Source organism: Mastomys coucha, unplaced genomic scaffold (assembly GCF_008632895.1).
Source record: "Mastomys coucha isolate ucsf_1 unplaced genomic scaffold, UCSF_Mcou_1 pScaffold1, whole genome shotgun sequence".
NCBI lineage: Eukaryota > Metazoa > Chordata > Mammalia > Rodentia > Muridae > Mastomys > Mastomys coucha.
Window position 1 is genome coordinate 46757141 of NW_022196891.1, and position 9943 is coordinate 46767083.

The 9943-nt window shown below is 42.8% G+C and overlaps 2 long non-coding RNA genes across 2 annotated transcripts; both read left to right on the plus strand.

Moving 5' to 3' along the window:
• Positions 1-4413: 4413 nt before the first annotated feature.
• On the plus strand, positions 4414-4760 carry LOC116070515. The gene is made up of 2 exons (XR_004110443.1): positions 4414-4489; positions 4573-4760. It is a non-coding gene; the product is annotated as an uncharacterized LOC116070515 (long non-coding RNA).
• A 1004-nt stretch (positions 4761-5764) lies between these two features.
• On the plus strand, positions 5765-8460 carry LOC116070518. Its single transcript, XR_004110444.1, has 2 exons — positions 5765-5855; positions 8166-8460. It is a non-coding gene; the product is annotated as an uncharacterized LOC116070518 (long non-coding RNA).
• The last annotated feature ends 1483 nt before the right edge of the window (positions 8461-9943 follow it).

A 9943-nucleotide genomic window follows, 5' to 3' on the forward strand; every position in this document is an offset into this window, starting at 1 on the left:
GGAACTCACTTTGTAGACCAGGCTGGCCTTGAACTCAGAAATCCAACTGCCTCTGCCTCCCAAGTGCTGGGACTAAAGGCATGCGCCACCACCGCCCAGCTTCAGTTTGCATCTTTTAAATATCAATCTAATCATGGCTCTCCTGTGTCTGAAATCTTCTACTGACTTCTTATCCTGCAATGCATATAAGCTTCTTATCCTATGCTATAGGGACCTCAATCATCCATCTCCTACCTCCGTCACTGAGCTAATCTACTGTTCTTCCCGTACTTGTCATATTTCAATTTCTGTTGTTGGAACGGAGTGCTTGAGATGGATGATTTGCTCATGGCTGTGGAAGCTAGGTGGCCTCAAACTAGCTTCTGTACAGTGCCTCTGCCCGATATGCATCAACGGGTGCAGGGAGAATGGGAAAACTGGCTGTGGGAAGAGGAGGGGCATGGCGGTCTTGCTACGTCGTGGTGGAGTGGGGAAGTTCTTTTATCACTTCTTAATGGTGAAGCCCCTGTGATCCAGAAGCCTCTGAAGTGCCTAGCCACCTTGCAATCATGTTTATGGCCACTTATATTTCAATGTGAGTTTTGCTAACAAGCCACATCTACACCACAGGCGCACCTGTGTTTCCTACACCTGCCACATTGCCTTCTTGGGATTTGTTTATTAGCAATGATTCTCAAGATGGTGACACTCTTCTGATTTTTTTTCTGAAGAGTATCACACGGGTCTGTCTTCTCAAAAGTCAATCTCAGTTCATGTCTCTCCTCCTCAGAAAGTCTTCCTCTAATCACCTAAACTAAAAGAACTTCTTGGACAACACTTCTCAGGCTATTGGATGTTCTTCATAATGCTCATTGCAAACTTCTCTGATGCTATTACGTTTAGTGTGTTTCCTGTGTTCCCATTCTTTTACAAACCCTCTCCTTACACATCTTTCATGCGGTTTTTAATTGCTTTTAAATATATTAGTATTTTGAAAGCTACGAATAACTCAGACAAGGTTATTTTGTCCCCCACAGGCATGAATGTCTAGAATGGGAACACAGGAAACACACTAAACATAGTAGCATCAGATAAGTTTGCAATGAGCATTATGAAGAACATCCAATAAAAAAAAATGGGGGACAAAATAACCTTGTCTGAGTTATCCGTAGCTTTCAAAATACTAAATATATTTAAAAGCAATTAAAACCTGCATGAAAGATATATAAGGAGAGAGTTTATAAAAGAAAGAATGTCAAGTGATTCGTGAAGAAAGAGTAACATCTTTGCCAGCTGAAGTACCCTCTCTGGGAAGGCCTGCCATTTTCTTCTGCAATAACAACATCAAAATGAATTAACTACTATATTTCTGACTATCAGGTGAAAGTGGTAAAATCTGAGGAAGCTTGGTGGGTGTGTGCCAACGGTTTGATGTACTGTAGTTAGGAGGATGTCAGCATTTCGGGAGGTGTGAATGGCAGTTCCTCCTGCCTCCCTTCTTTGCAGTGTCCTGTGAAGGAATAGTTTGTTTTTCGAAACTGAAAGTGGATTGTTTGTTTGTTTGAGACCGGCTTTTGCCTGGCATTCATTATATACGCCAGGCTAGCTTTAGATTCAAAGAAATCCTCCTGCCTCAGCCTCTCCCTGCTGTGTGCAGGGACTATCACTATGTCCATTTTTATTCGAGGGGGTGTTTATTTATTTATTTTGAGATTTGTTTTTATTGGTTTTGTGTTTGTGTGAGTGAATGTCACAAAGGTGAAGGTAGCCGTGGAGGACAGAACAGGGTACCAGATCCCTTGGAACTGCGATTATAAGCCACCCAGCAAGGATGCTAAAAAGTAAATTCAGGTCCTCTGCAAGAACAGAAAGTACTCTTAACCACTGAGCCATCTTTCTAGCACCGTCTAGTTTTATTTGATTGTGCGTGTGTGTACGTGTGTGTGTGTGTACATGTGTGTGTGTGTGCTTTGCTCACATGTATGACTTTGTACCATGTACCATGTGCATGCCTGTTGCGACAGAGAAGAGCATATTGGATACCCCTGCAACGATAGTTACTGACAGCTGTGTGCCATGTGGATGCAGAGAATGGAACCCAGGTCCTCTGCAAGAACAAGTGCTCATAAACACTAGGCCATACTTCTGGCCCCTCTTTTCTTTTTTGCTTTGCTTTGTTTTGTTTTGAGGTAGGTCTCATTATGAACACTTGCTGGCTTGCACCTCCCTATGGAGATCAGGCTGGGCACTAATTTATTCTCTTCCTCCTGCCTTAGATTTAAAGCACGGGGATTTCAGACATGTGCCACCAATATAAAGTGTTCTTTTCCCTAGTACTTATTCTTGATTTTTTTTTATTAGATGTTTTCTTTATTTGCAATATCTCCTTTCCCAGGTTCCCCTCCAAAAACAAAAACAAAAAAATAAAATAAAATAAAGCAAACCCCTGTTCCCTCCCCCCTCCCCCTGCTCACCACCCCACCCTCTCCCACTTCCTGGCCCAGGCATTCCCCTACACTGGGGCATAGAACCTTCACAGGGCCAAGGGCCTCTCCTCCCATTGATGACCTACTTGGCCATCCTTTGCTATACATATGCTGCTGGAGCCATGAGTCCCACCATGTGTACTCTTTGGTTGGAGTTTTAGTCCCTGGGAGCTCTGAGGGTACTAGTTAGTTCATATTCTTGATATTTTTAATTCCATGTATCCCTGTGTTTGTCTGAGTGCAGGTGCCCTCAAACGCCAGCAGCATGGTACTGGACTTGGTATCTGAACTGCAGGCCTCACAGCTGAGGAGCAAGGATTCTTCTCTTACTTAACTGCTGAGCCATTTCTTCAGCCCACTGAAGTTTTTAATTAAAGAACAAACAAACAAAAACAAACAAAAAACCATTTTTAATTATGATTGTCACCCTGCAAAGTAAATTCAAATATACTATTAAGAACTCAAACTGATTGCTTCTCCCTCCTTTTTTTTTTTTTTTCTTTTAGGCCCCACAGATCCTTTGACCCCCTTCCTCCCATCTGGCCCTTTTTAAAGATCTTTTCCTCCCTCTCCCAGAAACACTGACTTTTGCAGAACTTAACAGCCAAAGGCTTTTCATAAGGAAAGAGCTCAAGATAAGTAGTAAAAATTCTACAAATCACTCTGCTATGTAATCTAAGAAGTAGGAACCATTTTAGAAAAACCCACCCCTCAATTAAACTCACCCACCCCTCCGATTAAACTCAATCAGAATTCAAGAGGGATCAGATTGACTGTTGCTATGTTTAACGTGACTATCTGAATTTAATTTTTTTGTATTAAAGTTCTGTATTAAAATTTGCAATTTCTACTAAACTTTTTTATATTTGCATTTTAATTATTTTAAGTTTACATCCAGTGTGTGAGTGTGTGTGTGTGTGTGTGTGTGTGTGTGTGTGTGTGTGTGTGCAAACGTTGACTCTCTTTCCCATTCTACCATATGGGTTCTGGAAATTCGGCACAAGTTGTCAGACTTGTGCTCTTACCAGTCTCAGGGTGAGGGTTTTATTGCTGTGAAGAGACACCATGACCACGCAACTTTTATAAGGCAACATTTAATTGGGGTTGGCTTACATTCAGAGGTTTGGTCCAGTATCATCATGGCGGGAAGCACTCCCAGGGCACAGGCAGATGTAGTGCTGCAGAAGCTGAGAGTTCTACATCTGGGTAGGCAGGCGGCAGGAAGACAGAGAGATACTGGCCTGGATTGAGCATTTGAAACCCCAAAGCCCCGGTGACACACATCCTCCAAGATGACATTTCCTAATAGTGCCACTCCTTATGGGCCTAGGGGGCCATTTTCATTCAGACCACCACGTCCTCCGAACCAGCCCATCAGCTCTTGTGAACGTCCTATGTAGCCTAGGCTAGCCTTCAATTCAAGGCAGTCCTTCTGCCTCGCTCTTCCAAATGCTCAGGTTGCAGTTGTGAGTTATGATACAGAGCAATACTTTAAGCAATGCACAAGTCATTGGAGAGGTCCGTGTACATTCACTCTCAGGAACAAATGTTCCAATTACAAAGAAGCCAAATTTCCAGGAAGTACTCAAGAAAAAAGTCAGGATTTCACAAAATTAAGAACGTGAAACAAACCACCTACAGTTCACACCCGGGTTGGTTTCTTTCCTAGATAATCACAAACAAAAGCAGCCAGGTGTTCGGCTACCCTTGCATCCTGGGGCCTCCATCACTACCTCTCTACCTCCGGACCTCCCATCACGTGGCCTCTGTGCGGATAGAGTTTCCCTTGCCTTTCATGGTCCCTATTGTTCCCAGTAGGTGATGTGGTAGCATTATTGCGTGACTTTTCCCTGGCTATTAACCAAAACAGTGCTCATGATGACGGCATCACAAACACAGGGAGGGGTATGCTCCTGAGGGAGTGTCTTGCACTGACTTAGTATTCTGAAAGAGCCTAAGAAAAGGGGCCAATGGGCAAACACTCTTGCTCCTTCAGCAGTAAAAGGGTGGTGATGACACACAGGGTAAGAATGTTCCTTTCGCCCACACCCTGAAACCTTCCCTTTAAAATGCAAAATCTAACATTATCATACTATATTTTATTTAGACTTGATTTAGGTTTTGAAATGCTCCTTAACTTGGAGGAAATCCTACTTGAAAGAAAGAACTTGAACAATCCAGTCCGGAGCAGGTGTTGCCAGCAGAGGCAGGAGGCTGGGTTTTTTGATTTCTTGTTTTTGTTTTGAGGCCAGCTGGACTATGATTTAAAAATAATAAATAAATTAATTAATTATACTTGTATAAAATCTCTAATTTGGGGGACCTTCAAACTGAATAAATTAGCATGGATATTCTTTTTTTTTTGAAATTCTCTTCATTCACCTACAAAGTAATATGTGCCATAAATAATTTGGAATCCTATTTGAAAGCACTAGAGAGACATAGTGCTTACCAAGCAATGGTGGGTCCCTAGGCTGACTCTGACACTATATATCATGCAGAGCCCCTACCGCTAACACTCAGATTACTAAGACAAAGTTCAAGCTTTGCAGTCAGACAGCCTTGTTTGCCCGGGCTCCTTCCCATTTCTAGCTCTGTCGTAAGTAAAACACCCACATTCCTCAACTTTAAAAGGCAAAATAGGGAACGTAGATGGAGCTAGGTTGGTGGTGTCTGCTCTATCCTCAGCTTAGAGCTTGAAATTTGCTTTTGTGGTGCAGACCTGTAATTCAGGAGGCCTAAAAAATTCTCCAGGTGGAGGTGGGAGGATTGCCCGCAGCTACATAGCCCCAGGCTAGCCTGGGGAATGAGATGCATCAAAAGCCGTGGTAATAATAAGTCCTTTTTCTGTGCTCAGGAACGTGATTCTTGTTCCAACAGTACAGACAACCCTTAAAAATCTTTATTTCAGTTCAATTTCTTAAATGAATTAAATGCTTGATCACACTAAAAGAGTAAATAAAAATGAAAGTGGAGGCATACAAGCAGTGACAGGGTCCGTAATCCCAAGGGTTTTGTCCAGTCAGAGGCAGCTGTGCACTTTTTTTTTCTTTTTTAAACTATAATCAGGGCAAATCAACATTAAAAAAAATACTATGTTGTGTGTGTACACCTATGAGGTTGTGTTATGGGGGTCAGAGGACAACTTGTAGTTCATCTTGTACTTTCTGGGGATCTAACTCAGGTCCTCTGGCTTGGCTGCAGGTAGGTGCCTTTATTACCTAGGGCGCCAGCTCACAGTCTTTGGCTGGCCTTGGCTTTGTGGAGAGCCCCCCTCCCACCCCTGCTTTCCTTTGTTAGTATTGGTTTGCAGGATAGGAATGAACCACAGCACTCTGCTAAGCTTTTACTGTTTAGAGGCTTCGAGAGGTTGCAAGACTCGGCTAAAAGGTACGTATCTGGACAAACAACTCAAATATCCTCGGGGAACCTCATTGCGGGGGTGGGGGTGGGGGCGGGGAGCTTTGAACACTGTCTGCTTCAGGGAGCTAAGGCAGGGGATTCACCAGCCCTGAAAGGCAATACTAGGGCAAGGAGAAGTATGTATGTACAGAGATCAAGAATGTCATAGACATTAAAAAAAAATGGTTTCAACCGAGAAGCCACTAAAATGTGATGTTTACTGTAAACTCACATTTTCGAGTCACCTGAAAGGCTTTAGTAAAAATCTGAGAGAGGAATGAGGATTCAGAGCCATCCCTAGCCTGGTTCTGCTGGTGATGGTGGCTGCTGGCTGCTGGTGGTAGAGGTCGGGGTGGGGGCGTTCCCTCCTTTTTGCGGCTTTTTTGGTTTTGATTATTTTTTACTTTGTTTGTTTTCTGCTTTGTTTTTGTTTTCTTGTCTGTTTTGAGGCATGCTACGGATCTTGGCCTCTCCAGCCTCTTCTTTCCAATATCACAGGCCTGTGATCCATGGGGCCTATCATTCTGTCTTACTTTGTTTTTATTTCATAAAGTTCAGAGTGCTGTAGTTATATAGACCAGATGCTTATGCCCTCCTAAAATTCCTCTGTACAGTCTAATCTGTGTCCTGACTACCTGGGGATGGGATGTAACTGAACCGTAAGCTTTCTCTCTCACAGGGACTCTAGAGAGAACTTGCTCACTTAGTCTCTTCTCACAGAGAGGCGAGGAGAGGAGAACACACAGGCAGAGTGTAGATGTGCTCAACCTGGGGAAAGAGACTAAAACAGACGGACCTCTGCTTTCTCTGCGGGAGGATTCCTTGGTACACAGCACCCAGCATGGCTGGGCTTTCAAGCTTCAGGGCCCTTTACTATTCCTTAGTGTTCTCGTACTTTAGGAAAGAGGCATAGCTTGGGGAAGATAGCGTAGGGAAGGAGGTGGCATCATTTTAAATGCCTTTCAAAGTTTTGCTGTCACACAGTGTTCCAAATACAGTCATGTGAGTCGCTCTGATGCCTTGGCATTTGTGAAAAGCTGAAGCCCCTTGAGAGTGCTCTAATGTCAGGGCTAGAATACGATACCCAGTGTCTTTCATTGTTTGATAGTCCGGAAAAAAAAAATTACTTTTACAAAAAATATATGAACAAGATGAAATGAAGGTCAGCAAACTTTTTTTGGGGGGAGGGGGGAATTATTTCTTCTCTAGAAACATTGATAAGCATCTTAAAATTCCTTTTTCTCAGCCGGGCAGGGTGATGTATGCCTAAAATCTTAGCACAAGGAAAGCAGAGGCTGGCAGGGCTCTGTGAATTCCAAGCCAGACAAGGCTACAAACATCCATTTTCTCTGCTTGAATTCTGAAATGATATATAAACAAACAAGCAAGATTTTTTTTGTGATGATTTAGTTTCCTTTTTATTTTTTATTCTTTAACCCTTTTTTACAGTCCAGTCTTCATCCCCCTCCCAGTCTGGCTCCTGACCCCTCCTCCTCCCAGGCTCCAAGAGGCCTTAAGTCTATCTCAAGGGTTAGGTGCTTCTTCTCCCACTAAGGCCAGCCCAAGCAGTCCTTGGCTGTATATGTGTCAGGGGCCTCATATCAGCTGGTGTATACTGCCTGATTGGTAGCTCAGGGTCTGGGAGATCTCAGGGGTCCAGGTTAGTTGAGATTGCTGGTCCTCTTACAGGGTCTCCCTCCTCCTCAGCTTCTTCCAGCTTTCCCCCAATTCAACCACAGAGGTCCCCAGCTTCTGTCCATTGGTGGGGTTCTAGTATCTGCATCCGACTCTTTCAGCTGCTTGTTGGGCCTATCACACATGGTACAGGGTGTTACACTGTAGTCCATGATGGCCTGGAACTGAAATCTTCCTGTTTCAGCCTCCCAAGTGTTGAGATTATAAATGTGGACTATTACTGCCATTCCTTTGGTTTGGTTTGGTTTGAGATAGGGTCTGATAACTCTGACTGTGCTGGGACTCACTGTATCGATCAAAATGTCCTTAAACTTACAAAGATTGCCTGCTTATGATTCCTTAGTGCTAGGATTAAAGACATATGTCACCATGCCTGGTGACCCTTTTGTTATTGTTTTCTTATAGGTATAGGGTAAGACATTGGTGATTTTTATGATATTAGTTTCATAAAGCAATATAATTATCACAGTATCAACTGTAAATCAAGCTATAAATATAAATATATAAATTATATGAAGTGTTCTCTAGTTAAAACTATAAACAAAATTTTTCAAAGATCATGTGCTAGACATGGCAATATCTTCTTTTTCTTTTTTGAGACAGAGTTTCTGTGTGTAACCCTGACTGTTCTGGAACCTTCTCTGAAGACCAGGCTGGCCTTGAACTCACAGAGATCCACCTACTTCTGTCTGCCAAGTGCTGGGATTGAAGGCGTGTGCCACCACTAACAGGATCATGGTAGTATATTCTTGTAAGCCCAGCATTCAGGACACTGACGCAGGACTACCACAGACTGTGTCTGGCCAGAGTTATACACTGCTATTGACTCCTTGTTCAGTTGAAGAATGAAGAAAATGTTAACTATGGACACATATGAAAATTTCTTTACAAATTTGAACAGAATGTATCTACTTTGACACAGTATCGTGAAATAACAGCAACTCTCCAGGTATCTGGGTAATTTGGTAGGTAAAACATTCCAAGCCAACAATTATGCATGTTATCTGTGAAAAAATTTTTCACAGAATATATTTTTGTGGAATATATTTATTCCACGGCACTTTTCGATGATGATGATAATCTTTCTTTGCTGTGTGCGCATATGTATGTGTGTGTATATATATGCATTATTTTGTTGTTATGAACCAAAAGCAGAAAGAATCAACAGCACTGAAAGAATCAACAGCAACAGGGAGAGAAGTTTGCCTCAAACTCACTGTGATAAGGGTGGCACTGAATTCCTGATAATTCCTGTCTGACCTTCCAAGTGCTGAAATTTCAGGTATGCTCATCCACCTATGTTGTGTCTTCACAACCAGGAAAGATAAAACAAGTGGTCTTGTTGTTGACCTGAAATGGAATTAGGAGCACAGAGCACTCTACAATACCATAGCTCAGCTTCGCACGCATGAGGTACACATGTCTGCTGGAGGACACTGGGCAGTTCTGTTAGGTTTTCTTTCACCCATTTTGTGTTCAACATCTCTGTCGCATCCCTTCTGAGGTATAGCTGGCTGCCTCAAACACTCCACTGAAGAAGCTCCCGTGATGTTCATTGTTTAGCTTTTTATTGGTTGCTTGCTGATTTTCTTTTTTTTTTAATTAGATATTTTCTTTATTTACATGTCTTTACATGTATTTATATGATTTCTCCTTTCCCAGTTTCCCCTCCAAAAAAAAACCCCAAAAAACAACAACAAGAACAAATCCCTGTTCCCTCCCTCTTCCCCCTGCTCACCACCCCACCCTCTCCCGCTTACTGGCCCTGGCATTCCCCTACACTGGGGCACAGAATCTTCACAGAGCCAAGGACCTCTCCTCTCATTGATGCTCAACTTGGCCATCCTCTACTATACACATGCTGCCAGAGCCATCAGTCCCACCATGTGTACTCCTTGGTTGGTGGTTTAGTCCCTGGGCTTGCTGATTTTCTTTGATTTGGTCCTCTGTTGAGGACAGGGAGGCAGGTAACTCTCTGGTCAGCCACTGTTTTTGCTGTCTTGCACAACCAGACTAGACAGGCACAGGAGAAATTTGAAAGGGTCTTCATGAATTCTAACTGTGAGGTTGGGGTTTCCCAGCAATCTAGAAGGTCTATAAGGCCTATTCTCCTAGGGCTTTATGGAGGCTTCACTAGACTGATTAATTCCATCCTGGCCATTGCTGATCAACCCAAACCAACCCTTCTTCATTTCTCAAAGACTGAAAAATGAGACTGAGAGTCCCTAACCTCTGTCTATCCCAGTGGCTCTCAGCCTTCCTAATGCTGTGACCTTTTAATACAGTTCCTCATGTTGTGGTGACTCTCAATCATAAAATTATTTTTGTTGCTATTTTATAACTGTAATTTTGCTACCATTATGAATCATAAAGTAAAATCT